Genomic DNA, 17879 nt, shown 5'->3' on the forward strand with positions numbered 1-17879 from the left:
AGTCACGGAAGATGTCCAGTGTTTTTTTTAGATATTCGGACTTTGATGTCTGCCAGACATAACCTAGTATGATCTAGATTTGCCCATCAGAATGTGTAATCTTGCTTTTAAATGAAGGTGCCTGCAGTCACAATCCCTAATCTCCGCATCCCACAACACAAGGTTTCTGCCCACAGCCATTATAAAGCAAAACCTACATGTAGGAAGGAACTGCCTCTGCTGGTTTTCACCGAAGATAGACGCATAATGCTGGAGCAACTCAGCGGATCAGGCAGCATCTCTGGAGACAAGGAATAGGTGACCCAGTCTGAAGAAGGGTTCCCACCTGAAACATCACCTATTCCTTTTCTCCAGAGATGCTGTGTGACCCGCTGAGTTGCTCCAGCACTGCGTCTATAAAGCAAACCCTACATAGATTAATAGAATGAAACAGGCCATTTGGCCCAACTTGCCCATACTGATCAAGATGCCCCATCTGCACTAGTCCAGCCTGCCCACATGTGTTCCTTATCCCTCTAAACCTTTCCTATTCATGTACCTGTCCAAATGTCTTTTTCCAAACCGACACGGTGGCGAATGCAGCGCCGGAAATTCAGGTTCGATCCTGACTACGGGCGCCGTCTGTACGGAGTTTGTACGTTCTCCCCGTGACCTGCATGAGTTTTCTCCGAGATCTTCGGTTTCTTCCCACACTCCAAAGACATACAGGTATGTAGGTTAATTGGCTGGGCAAATGTAAAAATTGTCCCTAGTGGGTATAGGATAGTGTTGATGTGCGGAGATCGCTGGGCGGCACGGATCCGGTGGGCCGAAGGGCCTGTTTCCGCACTGTATCTCTAAATCTAAAAATCTAAAAAAAAAATCTAAAATGGAGTTATAGTACCTCCTCAACTAGCTTCTCACAACACACCAGCATGTGTCACCGTAGATCACGACCCTGGAGGTCTTGCTTTTTAACCTTTTTCCTAACTCCCGATATTCCTTTTTGCAGGGCCTCATCCCTAATCCTATCTATCTTATTTGTGCCAACATGCACAATGACTTCTGGCTGCTCCCCCTTCCCCTTGAGAACGTCATGCAGGGGCTCAGAGACATCCTGAACCGTGTGCAGAGGGAGGCAGCTCACCATCCTGGAGTCTCAACTAGGGGTGCCAACTGTCTCACTCCCAAATACGGGACAAAGGGTGACATCACCGCCCCAGCGGCCATGTGCTCCTGCTCCACCAATGGCGGCCGCCCAGGCCAGGAGGCGGGTTGCTCCGTTAGGTGAACACACTCGGCCCCGCTCCCCGAACACACTCCGTTAGCCTACACTGTCCCGGCCTACAGCGGCCCACGGGCCTAATAAAGGACAAGGGCGGTCCCGTACGGGACAAACCAATTAAGCCCAAAATACGGGATGTCCCGGCTAACACGGGACTGTTGGCAACCCCCGTCTCAATTGGTGCCGCAGATTCTCCTGTCTGCCCCTCTGAATAACCAGTCGCCCACCACAGTCTCCCACGCCTGCTATCACCCTTCCCCCCCTTCCCCCCCGAGCCAGGCTCAGGGCCACAGGCCTGACTACTACTGCTGCTCACCCCTGATGGGTCATCTCTGCCCCAACAGTATCCAAAGGGCCTGAAGAAGGGTGGCAACACAAAACATCACCCATCCCTTCTCTCCTGAGATGCTGCCTGACCCGCTGAGTTACTCCAGCAATTTGTGTCTATCCATCTGTTTTGAAGGGGAAAGGCCACACAGGCTCACCCGGCTCTCGGCCTACCTCCTCTCCTTGTGTTCATCCACCCACCCTGTACCTTAGGCCTTACCTCCCCTACATATCTCTCATTTTCACAGATAGTCTTGAAGTCATTCAGCTGCTGCCACAGTTTAAGAATAAGGGGTAGGACATTTAGAACTGAGATGAGGAAAAACTTTTTCAGTCAGAGAGTTGTGAATCTGTGGAATTCTCTGCTTCAGAAGGCAGTGGAGGCCAATTCTCTGAATGCATTCAAGAGAGAGCTGGATAGAGCTCTTAAGGATAGTGGAGTCAGGGGGTATGGGGAGAAGGCAGGAACGGGGTACTGATTGAGAATGATCAGCCATGCTCACATTGAATGGCGGTGCTGGCTCGAAGGGCCGAATGGCCTCCTCCTGCACCTATTGCCTATTGTTCCTTAACACAGTCTTTAAGGAGCAAAATCTGGACACAATTCCCATGGGTGTAGTCATCAGTAACTCAGCGGGACAGGCAGCATCTCTGGAGAAAAAGAATTGGAGATGTTTCAGGTCGAGACCCTTCTTAGAGTCAGGGGAAAGGGAAACGAGAGATATAGATGGTGATGTGAAGAGATATAGAACAAATTAATGAAAGATATAGTGACGTTGATAAAGGAAACAGACGATTGTTAGCTGTGTGCTAGGTGAAAACAAATTACAGGCAACGAGACAGGTCTGAAGAAGGGTCTCGACCCGAAACGTCACCCATTCCTTCTCTCCAGAGATGCTGCCTGTCCCGCTGAGTTACTCCAGCATTTTGTGTCTATCTTCAATAAGACAATGAGTTCCCCTTACTAGGACTTGGCTGACTTTAAATACTCTGAAATCTAGTACCTCCTGTAACAAGGCACTAAGTAAATCAACAGCAGGGCTAATTGGACAATGAGATGATAAAAATTATCAAGCAGCACAAATTTCACAAGTAGCATCAAATGAACCAAATTGACCCAGTGTAATCACACTTCACAATCGCAACAGCTGTTTCCAGTTTTTATTAAATTCAGCCCACATAATGTAATGTAAAATTCAGCTGCATTCCCACAATGACAAGGATGTAAATCCTTTACGAGGATGTTGCCAGGATTAGAGGGTGTGAGCTACAGGGAGAGGTTGAGTAGGCTGGGTCTCTATTCCATGGAGCAGGAGGATGAGGGGAGATCTTATAGAGGTATACAAAATCATGAGATGAATAGATCGGGTAGATGCACAGAGTCCTTTACCCAGAGTAGGGGAATCGAGAACCAGAGGACATAGGTTCAAGGTGAAGGGGAAAAGATTTAATAGGAATCTGAAGGGTAACTTTTTCACACAAAGGGTGGTGGGTGTATGGAACAAGCTGCTAGAGGAGGTAGTTGAGGCTGGGACTATCCCATCGTTTCAGAAACAATTAGACAGGTACATGGATAGGACAGGTTTGGAGTGATACGGTCCAAGCGCAGGCAAGTGGGACTAGTGTAGCTGGGACATTGTTGGCCGGTGTGGGCGAGTTGGGCCGAAGGGCCTGTTTCCACACTGCACCACTCTAATGAATTGTTTGGGGGGGTTGGGTAAGTGAGGAACTTGTGTTTAATATTATAATAATAAAGTGTTTTGATATTTGTCTATGGATATGGTTGTAATTTAACGCTGTGAGTTACCATGTGAGTTACCAGTGCAAGTGTTGCAGGAATAACCGTACTAAGCAAGCATGGGATTTCAGTTTTCTTGATCATTAAAGTACATTTAGTCTACTAATAGGGAAACTGATTAAATCTACCAGCATTTGCTCCACTAACATAACTAATTCAGGCATACTTGATTTTATGGCTGTGAATTTTAGTGCGGCACGGTGGCGCAGCGGTAGAGTTGTTGCCTTACAGTGAATGCAGCGCCGGAGACCCGGGTTCCATCCCGACTACGGGTGCTGTCTGGGCGGAGTTTGTACGTTCTCCCCTTGACCTGCATGGGTTTTCTCCGAGATCTTCGGTTTCCTCCCACGCTACAAAGACGTACAGGTTTGTAGGTTAATTGGCTTGGTAAATGTAAAGATTGTCCCTAGTGGGTGTAGGACAGTGTTAATGTGCGGGGATCGCTGGTCGGCGCGGGCCCGGTGGGCCGAAGAGGCCTGTTTCGGCGCTGTATCTCTAAACTAAACTAAACTAATTCTTCTGTTCTTGAGAGTGGCAATCGGAATAATATTTCAACTGAAAATCATCATCGATCAATCACTTAATGGAAAGACAGCTTTAATTTTATGTCAAATGCGATGTTTGTACGATATACCACTATACTATTAGAAGATGGACACAAAATGCTGGAGTAACTTAGCGGGACAGGCAGCATCTCTGGAAAAAAGGAATGGGTGACAATAGACAATAGACAATAGGTGCAGGAGGAGGCCATTCGGCCAGCACCGCCATTCAATGTGATCATGGCTAATCATTCTCAATCAGTACCCCGTTCCTGCCTTCTCCCCATACCCCCTGACTCCGCTATCCTTAAGAGCTCTATCTAGCTCTCTCTTGAATGCATTCAGAGAATTGGCCTCCACTGCCTTCTGAGGCAGAGAATTCCACAGATTCACAACTCTCTGACTGAAAAAGTTTTTCCTCATCTCAGTTCTAAATGGCCTACCCCTTATTCTTAAACTGTGGCCCCTTGTTCTGGACTCCCCCAACATTGGGAACATGTTTCCTGCCTCTAACGTGTCCAACCCCTTAATAATCTTATACGTTTCGATGTTTTGGGTTGATACCCTTCAGGCTGGTTAGGGGTAAGGGAAATGAGAGATATAGACGATGATGTAGAGAGATAAAGAACAATGAATGAAATATATGCAAAAAAGTAACGATGCTAAGGGAAACAGGCCATTGTAAGCTGTTTGTAGGGTGAAAATGAGAAGCTGGTGCGACTTGGGTGGGGGAGGGATAGAGAGAGAGAGAATGTCGGGGCTACCTGAAGTGAGAGAAATCAATATTCACACCACTGGGCTGTAAGCTGCCCAAGCGAAACATGAGATGCTCTTCCTCCAATTTGCGTTTAGCCTCACACTGACAATATAAAATCTGTATGGCTGCGATTATTAATGGGTTTTATTTTTTAAGGAGCAACACAATACATAAATTGCAATTCGATTTATAATTACCGAAATAAGCAAACCACATATCTTAAAAGTCTAAACATAGATCACAATCTAACAGTTTTATGCACATTAGTTTTAATAAGTTTATATTTTCTTTTTTTTTTGGAGGTCATGTTGCAGTTGTATAAGATGTTGGTGAGGCTGCATTTAGAGTATTGTGTTCAGTTCTGGGCACCGTGTTATAGGGAAGATGTTGTCAAGCTGGAAAGGGTGCAGAGAAGATTTACGAGGATGTTGCCAGGACTAGAGGGTGTGAGCTATAGGGAGAGGTTGAGTAGGCTGGGTCTCTATAGCTTAGAGCGCAGGAGGATGAGGGGTGATCTTATAGAAATGTATAAAATCATGAGAGGAATAGATCGGGTAGAGTCTCTTGCCCAGAGTAGATGAATCGAGGACCAGAGGACATAGGCTTAAGGTGAAGGGGAAAATATTTAATAGGAATCTGAGGGATAACTTTTTCACACAGAGGGTGGTGGGTGCATGGAACAAGCTGCCAGAGAAGGTAATTGAGGCTGGGACTATCCCAACATTTAAGAAACAGTTAGACAGGCACATGGATTGGCCAGGTTTGGAGGGATATGGAGCAAACGCGGGCAGGTGGGACTAGGGTAGCTGGGACATGTTGGGCGGTGTGGGCAAGTTGTATTTCCACACTGTATCACTCTATGGCTCTACCCTTTGGATCGACTTGCTGATCAGGGAAATACTTGAATTATGATGTCAATGCTGAAACTTTCAAGCATTTGATATTGCACAAACCAGAGCCAGGATTTGGAGGTGAAAGTTTAATTATTAGTGGCCTGACTAACCAGTTCTGCAGCTTCCAAACTGAATATCCCCAGAAGTAAAATGTATTAAAAGTAGGGTTGTCAACTGTCCCGTATTAGCCGGAACATCCCGTATTTTGGGCTAAATTGGTTTGTCCTGTACAGGACCGCCCTTGTCCCATATTAGACCCGGGGAGCGTTGTAGGCCTGGACACTGTAGGCCCGGACACTGTAGGCCCGAACACTGTAGGCCCCGAGGGCACTGTAGGCCCAGAAGGCCCAGACACTGTAGGCCCGGACACCATAATCCGGACACCGTAGGCCCGGACACCGTAGGCCCGGACACCGTAGGCCCCGAGGGCACCGTAGGCCCCGAGGGCACCGTAGGCCCCGAGGGCACCGTAGGCCCCGAGGGCACCGTAGGCCCCGGGGGCACTGTAGGCCCCGGGGGCACTGTAGGCCCCGGGGGCACTGTAGGCCCCGGGGGCACTGTAGGCCCCGGGGGCACTGTAGGCCCCGGGGACACTGTAGGCCCGGACACTGTAGGCCCGGACACTGTAGGCCCCGGGGGCTCTGTAGGCCCGGACAGTGTAGACCCGGACACTGTATGCCCGAGGGGCACTGTAGGCCCGGACACTGTAGGCCCAGACACTGTAGACCTGGACACTGTAGACCCGGACACTGTATGCCCGAGGGGCACTGTAGGCCCAGACACTGTAGGCCTCGGGGGCACTGTGGGCCCGGACACTGTAGGCCCGGACACAGTAGGCCCGGAAACTGTAGGCCCGGACACTGTAGGCCCGGACACTGTAGGCCCCGGGGGCACTGTATGCCCCAGGGGCACTGTAGGCCCGGACACTGTAGGGCCCGGGGACCTCTATAGGCCCGGACAGTGTAGGCCTGGACACTGTATGCCTGGACACTGTATGCCCCAGGGACACTGTATGCCCGGACACCGTAGGCCCCGTGGGCACCGTAGGCCCCGGGGGCACCGTGGGCCCCGGGGGCACCGTGGGCCCCGGGGGGACAGTGTAGGCCCCGGGGTGACAGTGTAGGCCCTGGGGGGACAGTGTAGGCCCCGGGGGGCACTGTAGACCCGGACACTATGCCCGAGGGGCACTGTAGGCCCGGACACTGTAAGCCCCGGGGGCACTGTAGGCCCGGACACTGTAGGCCCCGGGGGCACTGTAGGCCCCGGGGGCACTGTAGGCCCGGACACCGTAATCCCGGACACCGTAGGCCCGGACACCGTAGGCCCGGACACCGTAGGCCCGGACACCGTAGGCCCGGACACTGTAGGTCCCGAGGGCACTGTAGGCCCCGGGGGCACTGTAGGCCCCGGACACTGTAGGCCCGGACACTGTAGACCCGGACACTGTATGCCTGAGGGGCACTGTAGGCCCGGACAGTGTAGACCCGGACACTGTATGCCCGAGGGGCACTGTAGGCCCGGACACTGTTGGCCCGGACACTGTAGGCCCGGACACTGTAGACCCGGACACTGTAGACCCGGACACTGTATGCCTGAGGGGCACTGTAGGCCCGGACACTTTAGGCCCCGGGGGCACTGTAGGCCCCGGGGGCACTGTAGGCCCCGGACACTGTAGGCCCGGACACTGTAGACCCGGACACTGTATGCCTGAGGGGCACTGTAGGCCCGGACAGTGTAGACCCGGACACTGTATGCCCGAGGGGCACTGTAGGCCCGGACACTGTAGGCCCGGACACTGTAGGCCCGGACACTGTAGACCCGGACACTGTAGACCCGGACACTGTATGCCTGAGGGGCACTGTAGGCCCGGACACTAGGCCCCGGGGGCACTGTAGGCCCCGGGGGCACTGTAGGCCCCGGGGGCACTGTAGGCCCCGGGGACACTGTAGGCCCGGACACTGTAGGCCCCGGGGGCTCTGTAGGCCCGGACAGTGTAGACCCGGACACTGTATGCCCGAGGGGCACTGTAGGCCCGGACACTGTAGGCCCAGACACTGTAGACCTGGACACTGTAGACCCGGACACTGTATGCCTGAGGGGCACTGTAGGCCCAGACACTGTAGGCCCCGGGGGCACTGTAGGCCCAGACACTGTAGACCCGGACACTGTATGCCCGAGGGGCACTGTAGGCCCGGACACTGTAGACCCGGACACTGTATGCCCGAGGGGCACTGTAGGCCCGGACACTGTAGGCCTCGGGGGCACTGTGGGCCCGGACACTGTAGGCCCGGACACTGTAGGCCCGGAAACTGTAGGCCCGGACACTGTAGGCCCGGACACTGTAGGCCCCGGGGGCACTGTATGCCCGGACACTGTAGACCCGGATACACTGTATGCCCCGGGGGCACTGTAGGCCCGGACACTGTATGCCCCGGGGGCACTGTAGGCCCGGACACTGTAGGGCCCGGGGACCTCTATAGGCCCGGACAGTGTAGGCCTGGACACTGTATGCCCCAGGGGCACTGTAGGACCGGACACTGTAGGCCCGTGGGCTGCTGTAGGCCCGGACACTCTAGGCTAACGGAGTGTGTTCGGGGAGCGGGGCCGAGTGTGTTCGCCTAACGGAAGTTGCGTAGCAACCCGCCTCCTGGTTCAGGCGGCCGCCATTGGTGGAGCAGGAGCACGTGGCCGCTGGCTGGGTGAGGTCACCTTGTCCCTTATTTGGGAGTGAGATAGTTGGCAACCCCTAATTAAACGCCACCGTGACATGACTGTGCCTCTTGGTGATGCTTGGATAGTCAAGTCCCAGGGCTGTGAAGAGTCAATCCTACTGATTGTCCTGGTATTCAGACTCTGCCAGGCCATCCTTTGCTTGCTCGCACTAAATCTACTGCCTGAGAAATGTTGCCCAGCAATCACTCTCTCTGTAATGTTAATTCTGCAGGGAAAATGGAGCTTGTGTAAGAGCACACGAATTGCTACAATTTGCTTGGCAAAATAAGATTTAAACACAGGGCCTAGTTTATGATATTATTATTGAAATTGGAGTTAATGATTTTACACTGATCATCTGTATCATTTTTTCGCTACTAAACTTCCTCATATTATTTCTTTCATTGCATTTATAATGGAGATGATTCATAAAAATATAGAAACATAGAAAATAGGTGCAGGAGGAGGCCATTTGGCCCTTCGAGCCAGCACCGCCATTCATTGTGATCATGGCTGATCATCCACAATCAGTAACCCGTGCCTGCCTTCTCCCCATATCTCTTGATTCCACTAGGCCCATGAGCTCTATCTAACTCTCTTTTAAATTCATCCAGAGAATTGGCCTCCACTGCCCTCTGTGGCAGAGAATTCCACAAATTCACAACTCTCTGGGTGAAAAAGTTTTTTCACACCTCAGTTTTAAATGGCCTCCCCTTTATTCTTAGACTGTGGCCCCTGGTTCTGGACTCCCCCAACATTGGGAACATTTTTCCTGCATCTGGCTTGTCCAGTTCTTTTATAACAGCTAGTTTCAGATCAATGTGAATATTCAGATCAATGTGAACAGGATATTTTCCATTGGATTAATGTAGTCATCTATATCATCTCATTATTGACAAATAATGGGATGATGCATTTCCTGTAGATTCAGTAACTGGAAGAAACCATGTCACAAATAACATGCCAGTGTTTCTGCAGAATGCACCCACTTCCCTTAACGTGAGCTGTTATCATTTAGTCTGTTTACAGGTGGATAAGGAACTGAATGTTAACCTGAGTCTCCCATTAACTGTTTTCATGTACAGTTTGCCCACTGTAGGTTTATACCAGTAAATGCTTTGCTTTATGGAAACATTCATTTAAAATATCTCTGCAACATTTTCAAACAATCTTGAAATATGCATCCATACACATGTCCTTGACCATTCCAATTGCATACTATTTAATCTTCCTCCATAAATCTCAAGCTGCTAGCACCACAAGAAGATAGACACAAAATGCTGGAGTAACTCAGCGGGACAGGCAGCATCTCTGGAGAGAAAGAACGAAGATGGGTCTCGACCCAAAACGTCACCTCTGCCTTCTCTCCAGAGATGCTGCCTGTCCCGCTGAGTTACTCCAGCATTTTGTGTTTATCTTCGGTGTCAACCAGCACCTGCAGTTCCTTCCTACACAAGACGTCTGCTCTAGAGATCATGGAGCATCAGACCCAATTCTACAGGACCAAATACCTTGGCCATTGGTAAGAACATGCCTTTGGTTTTTTGACAGCTTTAAGAATTCTAAAGCCTCAATCAACTGCGCTCATAGAATATCTGACCTTAAGGAGACTTCTACAGTTAAAAAAATCATGAATCTGTCCAAATGTGAGCAAACATCGATGTGTTGACTCATTGTGAGGATGCTGCGAGTTCCAAAATCCGGACTGTGCCAAGCTGGCAGTGTTAAGGTCTACAACCAGCATCTGCAGTTCGTTTTAATTACATAACATTTTAACTTCATTTCTAACTTTATGCAACAGCTGGTGATGTTTCATGGATAAATCATTGCATTCACTCCCACTTGGCACTGATTAGTCGGATCCAGTCTACATCCACTGGAACAACTTCCAGCTGCATTGGCCTGAAACAAACATTCAGTTTAAGTTTGAGTTGAGTTTATTGTCGTGTGTACCGAGGTACAGTGAAAAGCTTTTGTTGCGTGCTAACCAGTCAGCAGAAAGACAATACATGATTAGAATCAAGCCATACAGTGTACAGTGTATTTACAGTGCATTGCAGTACTAGGAATAACGTTTAGTAAAGCTAACAAAGGTAAGGTAAGGCTCGTTAAGGTAAGGCTAGTTAAGGTAAAGCTAGCAAAGTCCGATCAAGTCCGAGGGTCACCAAAACACGACAACTGCATTAAAACGCTTGCTTTTAGTGCCAAAGTTTGCAGAATGATGCAATTGCAATTCAATCTGAATCATGAAGCTGATGAGGTCGTTTTTATCATGGGCAGCCTTCTGCTGCTCAGGTTACTGATGCTCCGTTTACTGAACTTGCTACGTTGACCCTGGGGTTCCAACACATTTCCACAAATAAGCTAATTGGGACACAAGTACTGCACTCCATTACCAGAAACATACTCCTCTTGGATGCGAATAACCACACACGATAATGAGGATGTTCATTTCTCAGCCGCGCCAGCATTCTCCCACCTTGGCGGGTTCTCACGCTTTCTCCATTAGCATCGTGGTCACAACCTTCCCCCCATTGACGAACTGTGCATTGCAAGGGCCAGGAAGTGAGCGGGCAAAATCATCTCTGACCCCTCTCACCCCGGCCACAAACTCTTTGAAGCACTTCCCTCTGGAAGGCGACTCCGGACTGTCAAAGCAGCCACAGCCAGACATAAAAACAGCTGTTTTCCACAAGCAGTAGCTCTACTCAATAACCAAAAGTCTGTAGCCTCCTTTTACTCTGGTACTTTAGCCTTTGTTGCTCTCGCGCATCGATGAGCCTTGGGCGTCCAACACCCTGTCTGTCGCCGGTTTGTGGTTTGTCCCTCCTCGGACCACTGTCGGTAGGTACTTACCACTGATGACCGGGAGCACCCCACAAGCCTTGTTGTTTCAGAGATGCTCTGACCCAGTCATCTGGCCATAACAATTTGGCCCTTGTCAAAGTCGCTCAGGTCTTTACTCCTGCCCATTTCTCCTGCATCCAACACATCAACTTCAAGAACTGACTATTCACTTGCTGCCTAATATATCCCACCCCTTGACAGGTGCCATTGTAACAAGATAATTAATTTTATTCACTTTGCCTGTCAGTGGTCATAATGTTTTGGCTGATCGGTGTATATCAGTTGGACATTTGGGCAGAGAAATGGCAGATGGAGTTTATCTGGACATGTGTGAGGTGCTGCATTTTGGAAGGTCAAATGGAAGAGGAAAATATAAGTAAATGGCAGGACCCTTAGTTTAGTTTAGTTTAGAGATACAGCGCGGAAACAGGCCCTTTCAGCCCACCGGGTCCGCGCCGACCAGCGATCCCCGCACACTAACACTCTCCTACACCCACTAGGGACAATTTTTACATTTACCAAGTTAATTAACCTACAAACCTGTCCGTCTTTGGAGTGTGGGAGGAAACCAAAGATCTCGGAGAAAACCCACGCAGGTCACGGGGAGAACGTACAAACTCCGTACCGACAGCACCCGTAGTTGGGATCGAACCCGGGTCTCCGGCGCTGCATTCGTTGTCAGGCAGCAACTCTACCGCTGCGCCACCGTGCCGGAAATAAATGAGAGAAAATAAAAGCTAAGTTAATTAAAAGTTAAGAAAACGCTAAGTAAAAAAACTTTTTCAGTCAGAGAGTTGTGAATCTGTGGAATTCTCTGCCTCAGAAGGCAGTGGAGGCCAATTCTCTGAATGCATTCAAGAGAGAGCTAGATAGAGCTCTTACGGATATGGGAGTCAGGGGGAATGGGGAGAAGGCAGGAACGGGGTACTGATTGAGAATGATCAGCCATGATCACATTGAATGGCGGTGCTTGCTCGAAGGGCCGAATGGCCTCCTCCTGCACCTATTGTCTATTGTCTAAAACTAAGAGGGAGACACAAGATGCTGGAGTAACTCAGCGGGTCAGGCAGCATCTCGGGAGAGAAGGAATGGGTGACATTTTGGGTCGAGACCCTTCTTCAGACTGATGTCAGGGGAGGGGGAGGGGGATGGGACAAAGATAGGATGTAGTCGGAGACAGGAAGACCAGTGGGAGAACTGGGAAGGGCGAGGGGATAAAGAGGGAAAGCAGGGACTATCTGAAGTAACTCCCTCCCATGACATCAGTCTGAAGAAGGGTCTCGACCCGAAACGTCACCCATTCGTTCTCTCCCGAGATGCTGCCTGACCCGCTGAGTTACTCCAGCATTGTGTGTCTACCTTCGATTTTAACCAGCATCTGCAGTTTTTTTCCTACGCAGTAAAACTAAGAGATTGCCTGTAACACTGCTCTGATTAATCAGTTTAAAAAAAAGTGATTAATGATTAATCACCCATGATCAGTGGTGATTAATCGATTAAAGTGATTACATTTCTAAGTTCTCGCTTCCCTCGAGCTCGTGCTAGAGGAGGATGGTATGAGAGTTCTTTGTTTTGGAAATAAATGTTTGGTAACTTTTCAGCCAGTGTATCCAGTAAAGCTCTGCAAAAACGTAATGCGTTCAGAAAATTTCAAACAGCAAAATGTCGAATGACTGGACTGATTTTCAGGGCAAGTTTGGCACAACTTTCCTTCGAACAAAAGTGATAGGAATTTAGTGAAGTACAAGTACAGAAACATAGAAACATAGACAATAGGTGCAGGAGGAGGTCATTCGGCCCTTTGAGCCCTTTCCCTCTCATTCATTGTGATCATGGCTGATCGTCCACAATCAGTAACCCGTGCCTGCCTTCTCCCCATATCCCTTGATTCCACTAGCCCCTAGAGCTCTATCTAACTTTCTTTTAAATTCATCCAGTGAATCGGCCTCCACTGCCTTCTGTGGCAGAGAATTCCACAAATTCACAACTCTCTGGGTGAAAACGTTTTTTCTCACCTCAGTTTCAAACGGCCTCCCCTTTATTCTTAGACTGTGGCCTCTGGTTGTGGACTCCCCCAACATTGGGAACATTTTTCTTGCATCTAGCTTGTCCAGCCCTTTCATAATTTTTTACGTCTCTATAAGATCCCCTCTCATCCTTCTAAACTCCAGTGAATACAAGCCCAGTCTTTCCAATCCTTCCTCATATGACAGTCCTGCCATCCCGGGGATTAACCTCTTGCGTTGTGAAATGCCTTTCAGATATCAGCCAATCTGGTCCTCATTCAAATATCTGGAACACAAGCACGCCTTCAATTTGACCCGTTCCATTCTGTACAAACCAAGGAACAATCAATTCACATTTCAAGAAGAAACGAATGGAACCATTTAAGTTTGTTATTGCACGTTTGCAGCTTCAGACAGAATTCCATTCGTAACTTTGGCCAAAAGTGTCGACATCAAAAATAGCTGGAAATGTGGAACACAAATTCAGGTGGAAATGAAGCAGGAACTGAAGGGAATACTGGAATCTCAGGCCCGCTTTTCACTCACTGTAGGCGAGTGGACCTCAAAGAGAAATCACCGCTAAATGTGTCTCGATTTGCCTCACACTGACAAGCTGTTTGGTCTCGGACAACACGAACCAATGGTTGAAAGCTTGCTGAAAAAATTCTAAAACTGATCATGGATGAGCTGCTTCTTCTTGCGTATGGCGTGCACAGCATGAAGTTGTAGGTCAAGGGTAGACATCCAGGCCAGGGCAGCATCAGGTGCTGGGTGGATGGCCTTGATGCCACCAGGGAAAAGCCTCAGTGAGCAGTCATTCACGATGTGTGGGATGGTCTGGTCTGGATATCTGCAGTCACAAGCAGGGCTGTCTGTCTGTCATCCCCCACTTGTGCAGGTGATGGGCTGTTCTTGCATGGAGGGTGCGGATCCTGTTCAGGGTTAGCCATTGCTTGTGATGGAGGTCAAATCCCGGTGGTTTCACTGTGGGGCCTGTGATCACCTCTCCGTTGTTGGTGTTGCCATCTTTCCAGGCTCTGCTCCACTCAGTCTTGGGGTCAAAGTCTTCCAGGGATTTGGCTGAAGACCAGAAGGGTTTGCGGGACTTCAGGCACATGTTGGGCAGATTGTTCAAGTCGGCGTGGATGAGCTTGAAAGTGTTGACATTGATTTGTAGAAAGATGAAGTTGGAATGACCCCTAATGGCGATATTATCAGGAAGAAGCTTGGCCAAATAGCAGGCATTTGCCAGTGATGTGTAATCCATGTGGCATTCACCTGGCTATGGTTGACGTAGCGTACAAGCGGCAACATAACCTGCCTGCTGATGGTGATGAAGATGAGACTGACCAGGACGACCTCCATGAAGAAGATTGAGGAGTCCACTGATGCAGATGAAGGTGATGGTGACTCCATCGGTGAGTGGGTTGAAGATCCATCCATGGATGCCGATCTTCAACTTGCAGACAACATCACTGAATTGAATAGAAAAAATACCCCAAATCATTACTTTTTCTGCAAATCGTCCGTGAGAAAAACGATTGAATGCAAGATTTCGTCAAATGTGAACAAGGAGATGAGATGGCATTGATCCTTGCCTGCAAAACATGTTGGGATTCAGTGCTGGCTTAGCCGAGGTGTTGTTTGGAACTGAATGATGTTATATCAACAGTGCTTAGTGAGCTTCCAACCATCCATCTATTCCCATCTGGAATTGCATTGCAGCGGCCATCCGAGAGAGCCAAAAGTTTGGATTTGATTGCAGTGCGTTTTCCTCGCACTTGGACAACATGGTTGTCAAAGCTGACAAAATATTTAACTTGTGTAGGAAGGAACTGCAGATGCTGGTTTAAACCAGCATGGATAGAGAACTGGCTGGCAGACAGGAAGCAAAGAGTAGGAATAAACGGGTCCTTTTCAGAATGGCAGGCAGTGACTAGTGGGGTACCGCAAGGCTCAGTGCTGGGACCCCAGCTATTTACAGTGTATATAAATGATTTGGACGAGGGAATTGAATGCAACATCTCCAAGTTTTCGGATGACACGAAGCTGGGGGGCAGTGTTAGCTGTGAGGAGGATGCTAGGAGGCTGCAACGTGACTTGGATAGGTTAGGTGAGTGGGCAGATACAGTATAATGTGGATAAATGTGAGGGTATCCACTTTGGTGGCAAGAACAGGAAAGCAGACTATTATCTGAATGGTGGCCGATTAGGAGAAGGGGAGATGCAACGAGACCTGGGTGTCGTGGTACACCAGTCATTGAAAGTAGGCATGCAGGTGCAGCAGGCAGTGAAGAAAGCGAATGGTATATTGGCATTCATAGCGAGGGGATTTGAGTATAGGAGCAGGGAGGTTCTGCTGCAGTTGTACAGGGCATTGGTGAGACCACACCTGGAGTATTGCGTACAATTTTGGTCTCTTAATCTGAGGAAATACATTCTTGCCATAGAGGGAGTATAGAGAAGGTTCACCAGATTGATTCCTGGGATGGCAGGACTTTCACATGAAGAAAGACTGGATAGACTCGGCTTGTACTCGCTGGAATTTAGAAGATTGAGGGGGGATCTTATAGAAACTTACAAAATTCCTAAGGGGTTGGACAGGCTAGATGCAGGAAGATTGTTCCCGATGTTGGGGAAGTCCAGAACAACGGGTCACAGTTTAAGGATAAGGGGGAAGTCTTTTAGGACCGAGATGAGAACGTTTTCTTTCACACAGAGAGTGGTGAATCTGTGGAATTCTCTGCCACAGAGGGTAGTTGAGGCCAGTTCATTGGCTATATTTAAGAGGGAGTTAGATGTGGCCCTTGTGGCTAAAGGGATCAGGGGGTATGGAGAGAAGGCAGGTACGGGATACTGAGTTGGATGATCAGCCATGATCATATTGAATGGCGGTGCAGGCTCGAAGGGCCGAATGGCCTACTCCTGCACCTATTTTCTATGTTTCTATGTTTCTAAACCGAAGGTAGACACTAAAAGCTGGAGTAACTCAGCGGGGCAGACAGCGCCTCTGAAGAGAAGGAATGGGTGACGTTTCTGGTCGAGACCCCTTTTCAGACTGAGTCAGTGGAAAGGGAAACGAGCGATATAGACGGCGATGTGGAGATATACAGAGCAAATTAATGAAAGATATGCAAAAAAGTAATTATTGGAAAGGAAACAGGCCATTGTTAGCAGTGGGCTAGGTGAAAATGTGTTACAGACAATGAGACTCAACAAATATTTGATTTTATGCTGACCAATCTGGTGGGCGGCGCGGTGGCGCAGCGGTAGAGTTGCTGCCTTACAGCGAATGCAGTGCCGGAGACTCAGGTTCGATCCTGACTACGGGCGCCGTCTGTACGGAGTTTGTACGTTCTCCCCGTGACCTGCATGCGTTTTCTCCGAGATCTTCGGTTTCCTCCCACACAAAGACGTACAGGTATGTAGGTTAATTGGCTTGGTAAATGTAAAAAGTGTCCCTAGTGGGTGTCGGATTAGTGTTGGTGTGCGGGGATCGCTGGGTGGCGCGGACCCGGTGGGCCGAAGGGCCTGTTTCTGCGCTGTATCTCTAAATCTAAAAATCTAAATCTAAAATCTGGAGCAGCAACATGGTAATATCGGCAGAAAACTGTATGAAGCTGTTCACGTTAGGATTTAGTAGAGGAGGAACCCAACTGTGCCAGAGTCCTGGGGTTGATCTTGATTGTGAGTTTTCTCCGGGTGCTCCGGTTTCCACCCACGCTCCAAAGAGTTACAGTGCATTCAGAAAGTATTCAGACCCCTTCACTTTTTCCACATTTTGTTACGTTACAGCCTTATTTTAAATTCTTTTTTTTAATCATCAATCTACGCACAATACCCCAGAATAAAAAAGCAAAAACAGGTGTTTAGAATTTTTTTCAAAGTAATTAAAAATAAATAACTGAAATATCACATCTACATAAGTATTCAGACCGTTTACTCAGTACTTTGTTGAGACACCTTTGGCAGTGATTACAGCCTCAAGTCTTCTTGGGTTTGATGCTACAAGCTTGGCACACCTGTATTTGGGTGATTTCTCCCATTCTTCTCTGCAGATCCTTTCAAGCTCTGTCAGGTTGGATGGGGAGCGTCGATGCACAGCTATTTTCAGGTCCCTCCAGAGATGTTCGATCGGGTTCAAGTCCATGCTCTGGCTGGGCCACTCAAGGACATTCACAGACTTGTCACAAAGCCACTCCTGTGTTGTCTTGGCTGTGTGCTTAGGGTCGTTGTCCTGTTGGAAGGTGAACCTCCGCCCCAGTCTGAGGTCCAGAACGCTCTGGAGCAGGTTTCCATCAAGGATCTCTCTGTACTTTGTTCCATTCATCTTTCCCTCGATCCTGACTAGTCTCCCAGTTCCTGCCGCTGAAAAACATCCCCACAGCATGATGCTGCCACCACCATGCTTCACCGTAGGTATAGTATTGGCCAGGTGATGAGCGGTGCCACTTGGCATTCAGGCCAAAGAGTTCAATCTTGGTTTCATCAGACCAGAGAATCTTGTTTCCCATGGTCTAAGAATCCTTTAGGTGCCTTTTGGCAAACTCCAAGTGGGCTGTCATGTGCCTTTTACTGAGGAGTGGCTTCCATCTGGCCACTCTACCATAAAGGCCTGATTGGTGGAGTGCTGCAGATATATTGTCCTTCTGGAAGGTTCTCCCATCTTCATAGAGGAACTCTGGAGCTCTGTCAGAGTGACCATCGGGTTCTTGGTCACCTCCCTGACCAAG

General features: G+C 49.0%; 1 protein-coding gene across 3 annotated transcripts in view; it reads left to right on the plus strand.

Moving 5' to 3' along the window:
* Positions 1 to 17879, plus strand: part of LOC144599376 (chloride channel protein 2-like) — a 406358-nt gene that overhangs the window by 192320 nt on the left and 196159 nt on the right. The gene's annotated exons all lie outside the window — the stretch shown is intronic.

The sequence above is a fragment of the Rhinoraja longicauda genome, chromosome 13, assembly GCF_053455715.1.
Source record: "Rhinoraja longicauda isolate Sanriku21f chromosome 13, sRhiLon1.1, whole genome shotgun sequence".
In the NCBI taxonomy this organism is placed as follows: domain Eukaryota; kingdom Metazoa; phylum Chordata; class Chondrichthyes; order Rajiformes; family Arhynchobatidae; genus Rhinoraja; species Rhinoraja longicauda.